Source organism: Periophthalmus magnuspinnatus, chromosome 17 (genome assembly GCF_009829125.3).
Source record: "Periophthalmus magnuspinnatus isolate fPerMag1 chromosome 17, fPerMag1.2.pri, whole genome shotgun sequence".
Classification (NCBI taxonomy): Eukaryota; Metazoa; Chordata; class Actinopteri; order Gobiiformes; family Gobiidae; genus Periophthalmus; species Periophthalmus magnuspinnatus.
In genome coordinates this window covers 986727-1005183 of record NC_047142.1, presented here as the reverse complement: position 1 = coordinate 1005183, position 18457 = coordinate 986727, and positions in this window count along the sequence as shown.

Sequence of the window (18457 nt, the reverse complement as noted above, 5' to 3'; positions counted from 1 at the left end):
GACAGGCCCGTCCGCAGAAATTTTGGGGGCCTGGGACAAGAAGCCTTAACTGGGCCCCCCCTCTAAAATAAACTAACCCATAATTTATACTAACGGCAAGGTGGGTCTGGAACATTTTGAGTGGGTTACATGCAGAAAACAGACTTCTTGAGGATTATTTCTGCAGATTATTTCCGCAGCTTCATCCAGGTCAGTGTGCCGGGGGTCAGAGGTCAGTTTGGCAGGGGTCAGAGGTCAGTGCAGCAGGGGCACACTGATTTTAATAATTTTCTAAGTCTTCACGTGCAGTCAATGCACACTGGGCGTAATAGAAAGACAGTCCAATTCTGGGCCCCTTAACACCCTGTGGCCCCCGTGCAACAGACCCCTTTGCCCCCCTCAGTGTTGATGCCCCTGACCAGAGCTGACATTTACATTTATCCTGTTTCATTTGAATATGAAACTGTAGCCCATCATCACTTTGCCCTGGTTTATTTTAGAGTCATGTTCTAAAAATAACCAGGCGAAATCTGTGAAGTATCATCTTTATTTTTTACATTATTCTCTCTGTTTTTGTCTGTCAAACCCCTCACCACACACTTTATACACTTTTCTCACACAGGCGTTAACATTTTCTCACATTTCTCTCTCGTTTAAACTCTCTCAAAGTTCAAACCTTCGTAGGCGTCTTTGTCGGTGCAGAACGTTTCATCGACATTGTGGGTTTTGTCGGGGAGAAAACAAATTGCAAACGTACAGCACTTCAGAGTCACACTGAGATCCAACGTTTATGTAAATTTGTCTGAACACATTCTGTACTGGACAGGAGACACGGCACGGAGGAGACTGATGGACAATGGTCTACAGTCCAACAGCCAATCAGGACGCACAACACAATGGTCTACAGTCCAACAGCCAATCAGGACGCACGACACAATGGTCTACAGTCCAACAGCCAATCAGGACGCACGACACAATGGTCTACAGTCCAACAGCCAATCAGGACGCACGACACAATGGTCTACAGTCCAACAGCCAATCAGGACGCACGACACAATGGTCTACAGTCCAACAGCCAATCAGGACGTACGACACAATGCACGTTCAAGTCCACTTTGAGCGTCTGAAAAATCCTTTATAAAACAAATGCAGTTTTTGTAACTTCTACTTTAATAAATGTAAAATGGCGTTGATAATGACAGACGATGTGACCACGTGGCTCTTTCCCTTCCACAGTCATTTCTTGTACATTATTAATTATAGCGCATTTTATTCTTTGGAAACATTTGCATTATTTAATGTTGTTCCGTCTGTCGGCTCTACCTCCCGTCTGCCGTCGCCAGTACAGCGACTACGACACAGGTACAAAACTCTACTCCATCAGCTGGACAAAAGGTTTTTAGCGTGAAAACATTTGGCTTCTTCAGTTGTGGTCAGATTCCTGCTGGACACTGTCTTATATCTGTCTGAAGGAGGCGCTAACGACTCTGAAACTGTAAAACAAACAGGTGTGTTTCCTTCAGTTTGTTGGTTTATCGAGACCAGTCGTCCCCGTGACCCGGGACAGTCCCAGTTTGAGCCATGTGTCCTCTGTCCCAGCAGATTTATAAAAAAAAAAAAAAAAAAAAACTGTGATTTGTCCCAGGTTTATTAAAGAAATGTGCCGTGTCCCTGTTTCTGACTAATCGCCAACAGTAAAGAAGTGAATATATATTGTCATTCGTTGCTAAAATGGAAAAAAACAAGTTTGAAAATGAGAATAAAAATGTCCCGGCAGCAGTCCCTCAGATTCTGACTGACACGAGTGAGAATGGACAGTGTTCCAGTCTCTTTGCACAATTATATTTACACAAACCTGCAGATTTAGGCTGAGTTCTTCTCTCAGACTGAAAACACTCTGTTCCACCTTGTGATGTCATCATGTGGTGATACAGGAAGTGCTCCACTGTGTTTTTAATCATTTGGATCATTTCTGTCCTGGAGTTGCCTCTTATCTCGACTGAACTAAAGGTAAAAGGAGCTGTTCACTTGAAAACTACCACTTGATGACATCACAAGGTGGAACGTCGCATTTTGATCTTTGTGGATGTTACAGACTAATAATAAAGTGCGACTCAAACACGTGTGAATGAAACAAAACACAACTCTAGGTCTGTTTTTGAGGAGGAAACAGGATTAGAACACGACTTAATGCTCTCAAGAGTGTCTTTTACATAATATGGCTCTTTTAACTTGAAAACTACCACTTGATGACATCACAAGGTGGAACAGAGCATTTTGAGCTTCACATATGTGGACAGTCTAATATTAAAGACTTACTCAAACACGTGTGAATGAAACAAAACACAACTCCAGGTCTGTTTTTGTTGCAGTTTCAGCTTTAGAACGCGACTTAAACCTCATTTTTCACGATCCAGGAGCTTTAAACCCTCCTCTTTTTATAAAACTCGACACATTTCAAACAGATTGACGTCTCGGTTCCGTCATAAACTGGAGTAAGTTGTGTTTTCTCATCATTTTCTTCTTGTTGCCATGTGTCAATCAGCTGCCGTGGTGAATCAGCAGGGGGCAATGTTCTCACATCAAAGACGAGGAGGTCGAGTCCAGGACAGAGCGCCGGTTCTACTCCCACAGCCTCACACTGACCGTCGCATCCGCAGCACGGACGTTCTAATTGTGCTAAATATTTGACGCACGGCCGGGCTCTGCGATGACAACACGATCAGCAGTGAGCCACGTTTAAAGAGCCGCCGCATTTAAGATCATGTAGCATCAATAATGGAGGAGCCGGAGCCTTTGTGGGCGGCAGGAAGTCCTGAGCGAAGGAGAGAAAAATGGAGGGGTTTATTGGAGATGGAGTAACGTCTCCCCCGGTGCACATGTGTCACCCTGTTCTCCTCAAAGACAAAGCCCTGGAACTCGGGGACGATGAAAAACTGAAAAAAAAAAAAAAAAAAAAAAAATCACATTTATAATTATAATCAAAACATCAGGAAATAAATGTGTTTGAGACGATGATGGTAACAAAGAAATGAGCAGTTTGTGTGTTTTATAACCTAAACACACGATACAGGTTGAACAACAGCTGTTTTATTTTGGTTAAATCATCAGTTTTGTTGAGTTTGGGTAAAAAAATAAATAAATTTAATCGAATTTCAAGTCTCTATTACAAAAAAACTGACTCTTGTGGTGTTAAATCATGTTCTAATCCTGTTTCCTCCTCAAAAACAGACCTGGAGTTGTGTTTTGTTTCATTCACACATGTTTGAGTCGCACTTTATTATTAGTCTGTTACATCTACAAAGATCAAAATGCGACGTTCCACCTTGTGATGTCATCAAGTGGGAGTTTTCAAGTGAGCAGCTTCTTTTACCTTTAGTTCAGTAGAAACAGGACTGAAATGATCCAAATGATTCTATAAATGAAGGTGTGTGGAGTTTAAAAACACAGTGGAGCACTTCCTGTATCACCACATGATGACATCACAAGGTGGAACTGAGTGTTTTCAGTTATAAATCTGCAGGTTTGTGCGTTAACCCTTTAAGGACGGAGCACATTATAGAGTAGTATCAGCCTGGACTTTTGCCCTTTTTTCACACATCCTCCTCTATTTTATACATCCATCCTTATTTTTCTTTTGATGCAACAAATAAATGTGTAATAGCAGTTTAAGTAGAAGAAAAATATAAAAACTAATGTACTTTTGTTTAACTTTTATGGAAGCAAACATTAAAAAAAAATATATCTGGCCAGTTCAGAAACACTTTATAAAACATATTTGAACAATAATCAGTATTTATATTAGAGATGATGCAGATTGTGCTGTTTGGTTTTTACAGCTCTCTTCTTATAAAAGTGTCAGGCGTCTTTGCAGCTGAGACAATGATTTTTCCAGGTCACATTTTTTGTAATGTTCACTAAAGATTATCTGAAGTTCTGCAGCTTATGAGTTTGTATCTTTAGTAAAATATCCTTTTTGGAATATTTAGAAATAGTTTAAAATCGGTGCATTGATCATTATGTACAATAACAAGTGAAAAAACAAAAATAAGAAAATCAGACATTTTAATGATATATATTATATATAAATATATAAATATACATATATTTTTATATTATTTAAATGAAGAGGAAATTGAACAATTAAAGCCGCAAGCGGCATCGAGCGGCCCTCGCGGGCCGTGCTTCACACTCGGTCGACCCGGCACTCCCTGTAGGTGGCGCTGATGTGCCACTTGCCTCAGTTTTATTGAGCTGTTGAGCTGCACTTGTCACCAAACAATAATATTGTTTCCATGAATGGGAAAAATTGGGAGGATTCCCATAGGATAACATCAGCAGTTTGGCGCATCACCATGGCAACACGGCACAAAAAAACACATGGGTCTGATTGACTTTATTGATTGGGATGACCAAATGGAATTTTGTGTCAAATTTGATAACATTTCGGAAAACTAAATTTTCAGCCTTCCATACAAATGTATTTGTTATTCTGTAGGGGGCGCTGTTGACCCAAATTTATTTCTTTCACAAACAGTAGAATTAGGCAGGAGAAGTTTTACAACTGATTCGAATTTGAGCCAAATCGGACTTTGTGTAAACGGGAGCAAATTTTGAAATTTGAAAATTGTAAAAGTTGCGATGGAAACTGACGGACATCGTCATAAATTATATAAGTCCTGATGTCCCTCGTGTCCAGATGATGTGCGGTGATTTTCAGCTCTGCAGGTGAAGCTTCTTCAGAGTCGATAAAAATGCGACGTCAGCGAAAATGCTGATTTTGCATTTTGGAATTTGCATTTTGTTTTTTAAAAGCTCTGGACTTTCCCCACGTCACCGTGGGGTCAATGGTCATGACGTCAGGGGCCGCCATTGACCCCATTGACTTCCACTCATTTTAGCAGTAATAAATACGGGGGCTTGGATAGGGCTGGATGTCAGGAGTGTGTTTGGGACATGAGCTTCACGCTGCCTCCGTCAACATTGAGTCAAGGGGTGAAGCATGTCCCATGTGGGTTGCTAGGATACAGGAGACAGTGCAGGGGTGGCCCAACACCCTGTATGGGCCTGGGCCTAATAAATCAACAGTGCATTACATTTACAAAATGAACTGAAATATAAACATGAACTGTGCAACATTATATACATTTACAAAATGAAGGGCTTTCAATGTGTTTTCCAGTTCTGATTCAGGCAGAGTGTGGGACATCCTGAAACACTCCTCACACAGGGAGGGCAGCGTCTACAGAGCTCGCACTGACGCCGTCCCATACCGGCCTTTTGGCTTTTTGATTGTCCAGAACTGGTGAGGACAGGGAGGTGGTTGGATGTGGGCACTTTGGGCTTTGGGGGGGGGGGGGGGGGGGGGGGGGGGGGGCTGTTGTTGTAAAAAAAAAAATCAAAACATGATTTATTTGTCTGACAGTTGCAATAAATTATATCAGTAATTATCAATAAACAATGTGTTTTGAACATGTGTGTGCATGTTCTGCCTCCTGTAGAACATGGAGGTAGAACATGTCTCTGACTCACAGCACATTTTATTTGGTGCTTCTATTTTGTCAATGAATTTGTCCAGTGCATTTATAATTTAGTGCTTATGTGTCTAAAGGTTTTACAGATGCATAAACTAAATTAGTATTTTATTTGCAATTTAGTAAACGAGACTATTCTTGGCGCTACAAAAACTTCAACTCGCGCCAAGCAGCTTTACTCCCGCGAAATACAGATGTGCACATAGTATGTACTATAGAACCAGAACTGTACTGTGCACGACTTTACAGAGCAGATTTACTGTAACACACACACTTTGCTCGCTCTTATTTAGATAATGAAATGTCTTTGACGACACTTCCCTGGAGTGAGAGGACTGCACAGCGGGTGTGTCTCCTCCACCAGACAAGAGTCTTTCTTGTCGCTGTCCACCACTAAGTTCACCTCCTTCTTCCCCGTTTTTCGTTTTGAAAACACGGCCAAATAAGACTACCTCCCCAACGATGTAAATTATGTCAAAAACTTGATGAACTAATTCCACAACGACTGCGAGGCTCAATCAGCAGTGACTGAGACCTCCTCGCTCTGATTGGTCGTCTCCGAGGGACGTCAGCACATGACCGTAATGACAGTAACTCATTTAAAGAGCCCCAGGCCTCTGCTTTGAGACGCCCTTTGAATTTACACCATAGAACAATCGGTTGCGGAGTTACAGTAACGGAAAGTCCACAACCGCGAATCTATCACCGACGACAGCGTCCGACGATATAGAGTTAAACATGAGAATGAAACAAAAACACAACTCCAGGTCTGTGTGTGACGAGGAAACGACATCAGAACAAAGAGAACAGCGTCACATGGCACTTCCTGTGTCACCACATGACATCACAAGGTGGAACAGAGACGTGATTTTAACGATCCAAAACAGCCACTGTTGCCAGCAGAGGGCGTAAATCCCTTTAATGACATGATGTAACAACAGAGACAAACTAAATACGCTAAATACTAAATACTTTTCTAAAACTGCAAAATTAATAATAAAAAATAATAGTTTGAACAGTTCTAATTATCACGGTTTTAACGATACACTCGATGACACTTTTCTGCACAGGTCGACATGACGGTTTCCCGACCTGTGACCTGCTCGGACGCCGAACACGTTTAAACTGTGAAACATCCCGGGCAAAACAATAACATCTCCATGGAGACGAGCAGAAAAGTTACACAGTGAGTCTTTAAGTGCGATCGTTTCCTCTACAAACGGCGTCGTCTTATCGTCTAAACAGAACTAACCTCTGCAAACACGACGCTCTTTGAACCGGCCGCTGTGAAAACGATAAACGCTAATTCAGCTCGAGTAAAACAACAAACAAACAAATGGATAAGTGTCCCACAGCGCCCCCTGTGTTAGACTTCGATTAGACGCAGCTTGTTTCTGGAGTGATCGTGTTTATCTTCAAACACAGGAGCCGTCAGGGAAGAATCTGAGACGATAAAAAGACAAAACGACCTCAGAACAAAAACACAATTACACAACACAATAGTTTGATAAACACGTGTCGTATTAATGTTTATAACTCGTGTTTAGCGTTTGATATGCACCAGTAACTTCAAATGGTTTTTACATTTTTATTTATTTATTTTACAAAATTCTTACTTTAATTAAAAAAAGAAATTTGCCAACTTAGACGTTAAACTTTATACATCCAGAAAGGAAAGAACACAGCACAATTTTGGATTGTAAGCGGTTACTTTTTCCTCGCGCTCTGAACCCCACAGTTTATACAACGGTGCGGCTAATTTATAGACTTTTACTGGCTAATGTCCACCGGGGGGCGCTCTCTGACAGTAAACGCAAAAGTGAGACAGACGTGGGGAAAGAAAAGTACTTTTGATTTTGAACTGACATTTTGTGCATCACACACAGCCTCATCATGAAAAACACACGAAGAAATGAGTCAAAGAAGGAAATAGAGCCACTGCACGAACGTTTGACCAACAAAGAAGGAAATAGAGCCACTGCACGTACGTTTGACCAACAAAGAAGGAAATAGAGCCACTGCACGCAAGTTTGACCAACAAAGAAGGAAATAGAGCCACTGCACGTAAGTTTGACCAACAAAGAAGGAAATAGAGCCACTGCGCGTAAGTTTGACCAACAAAGAAGGAAATAGAGCCACTGCGCGAACGTTTGACCAACAAAGAAGGAAATAGAGCCACTGCACGCAAGTTTGACCAACAAAGAAGGAAATATAGCAAACAACGAAGTTAAATCTGTCAAATGGACAAATCTTGTAGGAGTGAAGACGTTTCTCTGTTCATCCAAGTCTCTTCTTCAGTTCTGGTCAGATGCTGTTGGCCACTGCCTTTAAAGAAGGAAATAGAGCCACAGCACGTGAGCTTGACCTCAATGAACCGATGGAGTGACGTTGGGGGCAGTAGCGGGAAGAACTTTTGGCCCTCCTGGCCCTCCTCCACCCGCCTCCCTCTCCTCCTCGCCCGGTCTTCCTCCTCCTCGCCCGGTCTTCCTCCTCCTCGCCCAGGTCTTCCTCCTCCTCGCCCGGTCTTCCTCCTCCTCGCCCGGTCTTCCTCCTCCTCGCCCAGGTCTTCCTCCTCCTCGCCTGGCCGATTTTTCTTGTTGTTTTGTTTGTGTGTTGTTTGTTTTTGTGTGTTGTTTTGTTTTTGTGTGTTGTTTTGTTTTTGTGTGTTGTTTTGTTTTTGTGTGTTTTTGTGTGTTGTGTGTTTTTGTGTGTTGTTGTGTTTTTGTGTGTATATCTCGGTGGCTGAGTGGCTCATGTCTCACAGCAGAAGGTTTGGTTGATCCCCGGGTCACCAGGTCTTTCTGTGTGGAGTTTTTCATGTTTCTCCTCGTGTCTGGATGGGTTTCCTCCGGGTACTCCGGTTTCCCCCATCAACCAAAACATGAACGCCCTTCAAGACAACTGTTGTTGTGATTTTGGGCGTTACAAAAATAAAATGAATTGAACTTAGTCAATGTAAAAACACGACAAAAGCTTCAGAGGAAATAAAAGCAGATGGTTCGTGTTGGTGCTGTTTTATTTTCTAAACCTGCAGGCGTGTTCTTCTGTGTTGATGCCGATTTTCAGGCACAGTTTGAAAAAAGCGTGTCTTAAATTAAAACTCAAAAAAACCTCCGTGTTCCGTCTTTCTGTGTAAATATCTCATGTTACAAGAAAACCTGTGGCTTCTTTATGTACAAATGTCCTTTTATAATTCAGGTGAGCTCTATAGACCGAAAATGACGGTCCATGGTAAAAATACATTTAAATAAGTAACAAAAATATAAAGTAAAGTGGTCCATAGAGTGCACTGGTCTAAGAGGAAGCTGCTTGAATCCAAACTGTGTAAATACAGTTTAGTCTGAGCTCGTGTCTCATGTTTCTGTTCGGTCTTTTTCACAAACTGAGACACTATTTTTGATTCTCGTTCTGTCTGTGTTGTGTTGTTTGTGTGAGAGTTCGGCGATCTCCACTGACGGCTCTTTTTGGGGGATTCTTCCAGCCGATCTCTGTCCCTGTTCTTTGTCTGATCCCTGTTCTTTGTCGTTGACCTCGTTTGTCGTCCTCACACTGTGTCCAGTTTGCCCTGATGCTCTGGACCCTCCCACTCACTCAGAGGAGAAAAGACGTCCTCGTTTTACGAAACTGGAGAAAATGAGACGCTCTCAAATAAATAAACTCTGATTCTAAATTTACTGAAGTGTTTTGACCTTTTTTTGATCATGTCTTTGACCCTGGAGACGACCTCATGTCTTTTATTCCACATATTCCTGGATCTGGCGTGGCTGATGTAACTGTGCTGGATGTTTTAGTTGCACATTTTAGTTTTTTTTTAAGTTTTTGTTTATTTTAACTCATCTATTTTGCAAATTCCGTGCTTTTATTGCTGAAAAATATCTTGTAAAAGTCCTTGCTTTCTGAGACGGGGGCATCTCCTGCTCGTCTCCATGGAGATAACTTTAACGCCTCACTGTGGGACATTTCAGGCAAAGCAATAATTTCTCCACGAGACAAACAGGTAGAGAACCCCCCACGAAAAAGTTACACAGTCCACCTTTAACATTTTTGTTTTGTTTGTTGTTGTGAAGGTTCGACAGATACAACAACTCACCGCTATGTAAAAGATAATACTCCCTACAACTGTCTCCATGGAAACAGACCAGCCCCAGACAAGTTACACAGTGCAGCTTTAACAGCGGCAGCGCTCGTAAAGAGAAAAGGTTAATTTTCAGATGTGCATTTGATGTGAAGACGTGAACCAGGACAGTCAGCCTCGTGTTTTAAGTTTGTGAAAATAGAACGAACCGGAAACGCTCGAGACGCAAAAACACAAAGACACAAATACACAAAGACACAAATACACAAAGACACAAAAACACAAAGACCAGGCTCAAGTTTTCACAAAATGTCTGAAACAAGATCCAAGTCGCTCCGTGGCATCGAGAAAAGTGCAGCACTGATGGTGTTTTGCGTTGTTATGTGTTGTTGTGCGTTGTGTTGTGTGTGTTGTTGTGTGGTGTTGTGCGTTGTGTTGTGTGTTGTTGTGTGGTGGTGTGTGTGTTGTTGTGTGGTTTTGTGCGTTGTGTTGTGTGTGTTATTGTGCATTGTTGTGCATTGGGTGTTGTGTGGTGTTGTGCGTTGTGTTGTGTGTGCTGTTGTGTGGTGTTGTGTGTGCTGTTGTGTGGTGTTGTGTGTGTTGTTGTGTGGTGTTGTGCGTTGTGTTGTGTGTTGTTGTGTGGTGGTGTGTGTGTTGTTGTGTGGTGTTGTGCGTTGTGTTGTGTGTGTTATTGTACGTGGTGTTGTGTATAGTGTTGTGTGTGGTGTTGTGCTTTATTCTGCATTGTTGTGCGTTGTGTGTTGTGCGTTGTATTGTGTGGTGTTGTGTGTTATTGTGCGTTGTGTGTGTTATTGTGCGCTGTTGTGCGTTGTGTTTGTGCAGTGTGCTCGTCGCAGTGACGCAGCAAACATCTGAGCTCATCTCTTTCTCATAAAAGGGAATAGATTAATATGTTGAGCAAATGAAGGAGGATCAGGAGACGCAGCTGCGATGGAATTCTGTGCAAAAGTTGAAACACGATCAGTTTGATTTGGGGATAAAACCTAAGAACAAATGTAAATATAAGTTACACAATCAGCAGAGACACAGTTTTTACACAAAAACATCAAAAATAATCATTTCATTTGTCAAATATTTTATCTGTGGACATGTTGGAGTTTTTGGTGGTTGCTAGGTAACAGTGACGGAATTTCTGACTGTTATATAAATGGACATAGCTAACCAGCTAGCCACGTTACAAACAGGAAGTGATCATGAGCTCGTCAGACTCGTCGTTTTGGTCTTAAATGTTCGTATTAACCCTCTACATGATCTTTTTTATTTTTAAGTTATTTTGACTTTTTTTTTTGTTATTTTGACTTTTTTTTTTGTTGTTTTTGTTATTCCAAGGCTTTTTAAAATTTTCATTTATTTATTTATTTTTTGGTATTTTTAGGTTTATTTTCTTTTATTTTTGTTATTTTGAGTTTTTGTTTTTTTTTACTTTGAGGGTTTTTTATTTTTTATTTTTACATTTTTTTTTTTTTTTTTTTACTTTTATTTATTTTTAATTTTTTTTTAAACTGTCCCCTCTCTCTGTCTCTGCTGCTTCAGACTCATTTTGGTCTTAAATGTTCGTATTAACCCTCTACATGATCCTGGGGTTTTTATTTCACTATTGTGTCTGTAAATCAAGATCTGAACATTAATAACAGACAAATCAGGTCCTTCTTTCCGCTAGCGTTAGCAACAGGTTTGATTGACAGCGTTGCTAAGCGTCCGCTCCCTGATAAACCAGTGGTGTGAGCGGGAAGGGGCGTTACTTTAAACATCCTCACTCCTTATTGGCTCTTTGGTTGCTATGATACTCGTGGTTGGTCTAACGGTTAATTAATTAATTAATTTAATAAAAAATATATATATATATATATTTTATTCATTAATCATTTTTAAGATCATAACAGTGATACATTTACATTTGTGCGGTGTTGTGAATGTTTAGTTTAAAGTTGTAAAAATACTTCCTTCTTCCGGGTTTTCTTGGCGCTCGTGTCAAGTCCTGCCCCAGAGCAGAATTTAAGACAAGAAATAAAATAAAAGTTTTCAGTTCACCAGTTTGTCCCAGTACCAGGCCAAAGTGGGATGTATTTTTTATGTGTTTCTATGTAATTTGTGTAAATTATATGTAACGCTGAGTCGGCTCGGACTGACTGTTTAACTTAAGTCACGTTGTTTTACTGTAGAGGATCAGAAAAGAGCCATAAACTATGAATGAAAAGCAGACACAGGGTAAAATGAAAATATGAATATTATAGATATTTCAATGTGCAGATACATATAACCAGGTCTGTAATAATATTCAATAAATACAACATGTGTATATGATAGACATGTATATTAATATATATTATAGACAGGAAGAAATGCAACGAATGAAAATCAAACCCAAAGGACGACTTCAGGAGAGACAAATGTTTCTAGTCCCGTGAAACGACTGAATGTCCATGTCCTCTGCAATATGTCCATGTCTTTTGAACCGTGTTTCAAAGTTCAAAGTTCAATCTAAGAATAAATAAAGTTGGATTTCCTACCACAGTGTGGTGTTTGTATCTCGCCATCACGAGACTGAAGAGGAATCTCCTTTTACCAGAAGAGGAAAAGAAAAACCTGCACATGGTCAAAGGAAAAAAAAAATTTAATTCACATCATTAATTAGAGCTGTAAGCCTCCGAACTAATGACATAAATATAAATTAGCAATTATTTTGAAATGCCATAAATTTAAATGTTCAATAAATTTAGAAATTAAATTCCTAGATTGTTACATTAACAACACTGAGCTCAATAACAGGTCAAAGTGCACCTTTAAATCTAAATGAGCTGTAAAGCTTACAGTTCATCAATAGCTTTAAAAGCTTATCAAATATTTTCAAATCAAATTCACTTAGAATCATCTGCACAAAAAAAATCTAAATATGCAGCTCCATTCATTCATAATACATCACAGTACAAAACTATCATGGCCGCCAAAAGAGTAACTCAAAATAACAAAAACGGACACTAAAACGGGCGCACATAACATAAATGAAAGTGTCCTTTAAATGTTACAGGTTTGGCCTTTAATTCGGCAGGAATAATAAATCAAATAATGTCCGTATTTAATCAATAAACGCGCTAATAGGTCGCGCTAATAACGCGCTAGCATTAGCCGAATTAGCTGCGGCCTCCAGGGAGTTTTGAATACTCAAACGCACGATAGCGGTAAAGTGGCGTGTGTTTAACTGTTTAACTAAAACAACGGAAACTTAACGTGACATCGTGACTCACCGATGAGCGGAAGATCAGATGGACGGAAAGTGGAGGAAGAATGAGCCACGGAAAAGTTAGGACGAGAACTCCAGAAACAAACAGCAGCAACAGCAGCACAGAGAGCAGCAAACAGGAAGTGACGGGGCGGGGCCAGGTGATACTGAAGGGGCGGGGCCAGGTGATACTGAAGGGGCGGGGCCAGGTGAAACTGAAGGGGCGGGACCAGGTGATACTGAAGGGGCGGGGCCAGGTGATACTGAAGGGTCTCGTGTCTTGTGTCTCGTGTCTCGTGTCTCGTGTCTCGTGTCTCGTGTCTCGTGTCTCGTGTCTCGTGTCTCGTGTGTGATGTGATTCTTTCCGTGATGTGGTTCTGTGTCAGTAAAATTATAAACCTAAAAAATATGTTTAAAAATGTGTGAAATCTTAAATATAATGATAGTAACTGTGTTGTAGTAAAATGAGACTTTTTACAGCTCTGTGTTTGCTCATAAAAACACACACGCTCCTTGTTTATTGTCTAATACAGATCATTTCATGCAAGAAATTTGACATATTTTAAATTCAGTGTGATTTGTGTCTGATTTACGCACAAACTCAGTGTTTTCATTGGAGTGGGATCCACGTCTGTGAAATGAGACGGACTTTATTTTAGCAGCACTTTGGGTTTTTATGTGCAGAGAAAACGCTTCAGATTCAGCCGCTGTGTTTTATTTTTGGAAAAGAGTTTGAGCAGGTTAAGGATCTAGAGAAGAGGAGCAGGAGGAGCAGCAGGAGCAGGAGGAGGAGGAGGAGCAGGAGGAGGAGGAGCAGGAGGAGGAGGAGCAGGAGGAGCAGGAGGAGCAGGAGGAGGAGGAGCAGGAGGAGCAGGAGGAGGAGCAGGAGGAGGAGGAGCAGGAGGAGGAGGAGCAGGAGGAGTAGGAGGAGGAGGAGGAGCAGGAGGAGCAGCAGGAGGAGGAGGAGCAGGAGGAGCAGCAGGAGGAGCAGGAGGAGCAGCAGGAGGAGCAGGAGGAGGAGCAGGAGCAGGAGGAGCAGCAGGAGCAGGAGGAGGAGCAGGAGGAGCAGGAGGAGGAGCAGGAGGAGGAGGAGCAGGAGGAGGAGCAGGAGGAGGAGGAGCAGGAGGAGTAGGAGGAGGAGGAGGAGGAGCAGGAGGAGGAGCAGGAGGAGCAGCAGGAGCAGGAGGAGGAGGAGGAGGAGCAGGAGGAGGAGGAGCAGGAGGAGCAGCAGGAGCAGGAGGAGGAGGAGGAGGAGCAGGAGGAGGAGCAGGAGGAGCAGGAGGAGCAGGAGGAGGAGGAGGAGCAGGAGGGAAAAAATGAGGCCAGTGAACAGAGCAGTGCAACACGAGCATCGATCTACTGCACAAACACAACAACCCCACAGACACATTTGAACAGCATTCGGTTTTTAAAATTCAAATATTTAGAGGTGTTTTTTTTGTACTGACAAGTCACTTGTATAATCTGAAAAAATATAGACACATTTGACACACAGGGACTTTTCTTTATTATTATTATTTTATTTCATCTCTTTCTGTTCTTAGTAGCACACAGTACACAGTACACAGTACACAGTACACAGTACACAGTACACAGTACACAGTACACAGTACACAGTACACAGTACACAGTACACATGGTGCACTACCTGCTCGTCTCCATGGAGATGTTACTGTCTTGCCTGGAATGTTCCACAGTATTTTGCATTTGTCCAATCAGAGGTTTATTTTTCTTACTCAGAAACACATGTAAAGACAAAGTGCATTTTATCTGTGAGGGAGACGCCTCTCCACTGATCTGACCTGTAACATGTCCTGGTGTCCTCATCACCTGTGTGTCTCTAAAGACAGATGTTTAATGCCATACTGCGGAACATTACACAATATCATCTCTGTGGAGACAAACAGTCAGTGAACCCTCCATCAGAAAAGTTACATAGTGCAGCATTAAGGCGTTTTTTGTGAAATTTACCAGATAAAATTATTATTGACATTGTTAATAGTTGTTGTTGTTGTTGTTGACTTGATGGGAGAGTTTAAATTCTGACTCATTTATTGAGTTTGATTTAAACAAAACACATTCAAGTCCCTGAGTTGACCTGAGTTTATATAAAGTCACATATACACACACACACACACACACACACACACACACACACCCCTACACACACACCCACACACACACTCATCTTTAATTCTGCTTAAACTCCATCCCGTCCCACAGGCTTTAGAGACGCCTCTGAGCCAATCACAGCCCTGCTCTGAGTCACATGACACTGCTCTGGAATATTTAAACACTGCATACATTTAGTACACACACACACACACACCCCCCTATACACGCACACACGTGTGCACACACGCACACACGTACACAAACACATATATACACAAACATATATACACATACACACACAGACACACACAGACACGTGCACACACACGTGCACCCCTACGTGCGCGCGCACACACACGCGCACACACGTGCACTATGTAAATGACCTGATTCTGCTCATTGTTTTTATGTCGAGTGAAACTTGCAGCATTTTTATGTTAAATGGACAAAACGACAAAACGACACAGAGAAATGATAAATGTTTAGTTTTACTGTTTCTTATGAACAACAATCACTTCAGATGTGACTTTTTCAAAAGGTTTTCAAATTTTTATTTATTTTTTGTCAAATTTAAAAATAAAATAAATAAATAAAGATAAAATTTGGGTATTGATATTATAGAAATGTTAGTCTTATTTATTACATTTTTATTTTTATATATTATATTATATATTTTAATTTATAGATTAAATTGGAATCTAATGTTTGATTTTTTTTAAAAACATATAATTAGAATATTAGTAATAACCAGCATTTTTTTATTTAGTAAAATATATTTAGAAAATGTGAGACTTCACTTTTTAAGTTTTACTTTTAAACATAAAAAATCCTGTTTTATAAATTCAGATTTATTCTGGATTTTCTTGTTTTTTATTTTAATTGGACCAACGTGACTTACATTTATTCACATTTCAAATTATATTCAAATTCAGATTCTTCCTTGAAATTCTGACACGAACAAATCAAATCTGGAACATTTTAAAATTCAGAATCTTGTATTTATTTTTTTTATTTTGATTGTGAAATTCACAAAACTCGACTTTGTTACAGTTGAGATTTTGAGTTGAGCCTGAAACGACGACGAGACGAAACGGGACTAAAGGAAAAGACACGACTGTATCTGTCCTCCTCCTCTCCTCCTCCTCCTCCTCTCCCCCTCTCCTCCTCTCCTCCTCCTCCTCCTCCTCCTCCTCTCCTCCTATGTGTGTCTCTCTTTCTCTCTCTCTCTGTCTATGTGTCTCTCTTTCTCTCTCTCTTTCTCTCTCTCCTTCATGCGCTGGAATGTCTCTGTGTCGTTTATTTCTCATACGTCTCTTCTGTTGTTAAACTCTGCTGCTCGCCGTCTCACAGACCTGACGCTTTTTTTTTACTCCTCCAAATCTAATGACGACATCTGCTGCACAGGAAGAGAGGAGGAAGAGGAGTGCAGGAAAACAGGACAGAGGAAGAGAGAAGAGAGAAGGAGGAGTGGAGGAAAAGAGGCAGAGTGGAGGATATATTTTTCCAGAAAGTGAAATGTGACGTGTTTCTCCTGGAGACACGTTGGTCGTTGCACAAAATGTTTTCTGTGTGAGTTTCTCTGACAATTTAAACATCGTCCAGAAGAAGAAGAAGAAGGAGAAGAAGATCTGAGGGACACAGTTTCAGGTTCTGTGTCTGATTTTTACAGTTTTAAAAACCTGCAAAACAAAACACGTTTATTTAATCCATTTTAGACGAGTTTATTTGAAAAACAACAGGACTAAACCAGGACTAAACCAGGACTAAACCAGGACTGAACCAGGACTGAACCAGGACTAAACCAGGACTAAACCAGGACTGAACCAGGACTGAACCAGGACTAAACCAGGACTAAACCAGGACTGAACCAGGACTGAACCAGGACTAAACCAGGACTAAACCAGGACTGAACCAGGAGTCCTTTGGCATTTAGAACATCCTAAATATTCACCAAGATGAGTTTTTAAGAGTTTCTCTCTCAGAGACCAGAGCAAAGTTTTTCCATCATAGTAAATCTAAAAAACACGACTGATTTTAACATTTTAATCTTATTTTTTTTGGAGAATAAACCCCTTGAAATGGCCCATCTCGATCTCGAGGCTGAAGCTCAGACTCGTTTCTTATGTAACGTCTGAATGTTCTAAAGAGTGTGAGCGCCACCTGCAGCTGAGTGTGAGCGGGCGAAGCAGACGGGTGAAGCAGACGGGTGGTGGTGTTGTTGCGGATGCTTCTTAAAGGGCCAGTACTGGACTTTTCTGTTGTATTTGAGCTGAATCAGGCTCTGGTGCGTGAGCTGCTCTGGAGGTCGTGTCCGCTCTGCTTCTGCTTTTAATTACAAACCATTTTACTGTCTCATAATAAAAAAACGAGCTTCATCGTCAAAACTCCAGCCCAGTGTCAAACGGCTGTGAAAAGTGCTTATAAACTCATCACCGTGAATACTTAGGATGCTCAGAATGAATAAGGTCAGTGAGGAAGACACTGTTTAAAATCAACTACGTCTGACGATGAAAACCTCCACTCCACCTGCTGAAAGTCTGAGGGTTTATTTTATGTTTATTTTAGTTTGTAATTTGAACAAACAAAAATATACAAATAAAAATAGGTAGAAAAAAAATCACTATATTTTATAAAACTTTAAAATCAATGCATGAAATACTTTTACTTTTTACTCTTTAAGTACATTTTTAGACGGCTGTTTTAATACTTTTACTTAAGGATTTTTTTTTTGCTCTGGTATCTGTACTTTTACTTAAGAATATTGAGTACTTTTTACACCAATAATAATAAAAATAAATAAAGAAAAAATAAAATAAATAAATAAAATAAAATAATAATAATAATAATAATAATAATAATAATAATAATAATAATAATAATAATAATAATAATAATAATAATAATAAACAATAATCTAATAATGTGAAAAAATATAAATCAATTTAAAAAAAAACTGTACTGTGTGTTGGTACTTGCCGTCAAGACTCCCCGGGGGTGTGATGCTAACTGGAGGCACTGCTCCGTCCAAAGCTCCGCCCCCTAAAGCCCGACTCCAGCCTGATCCTCGTTCAACACAATCTGACCAGAAAGAACCGCTCCGATTGAAACCACAGCAGGTTAGCGGACGTCCACTTCACGTGACATTACAGCCACAAGCTAGCTAGCGTTAGCCCACACTCACACTCGCGCTTCTTGTTCAAAGTCAAACTCATAAACTGGAACAAACTCGCTCTGATCACAGGCCCCTGAAAATGTGCTGTTCAAAAACTCAAATTAAAACTCGTAACTCAACACACTTTCACTTTCTCGACCCACTTTCAACCCGCTAACGATACGACTGAGGCGCTAACGACACTGCGCTATTAAAGCTAAAAAAGTCCAGTTAAAGAGCCCATGTCACACTATTCTCTGATCTGTCCTAACGTCGTTTCCTCGTCACAAACAGACCTGGAGTTGTGTTTTGTTTCATTCACACTTAAAAAACTACCACTTGATGACATCACAAGGTGGAAC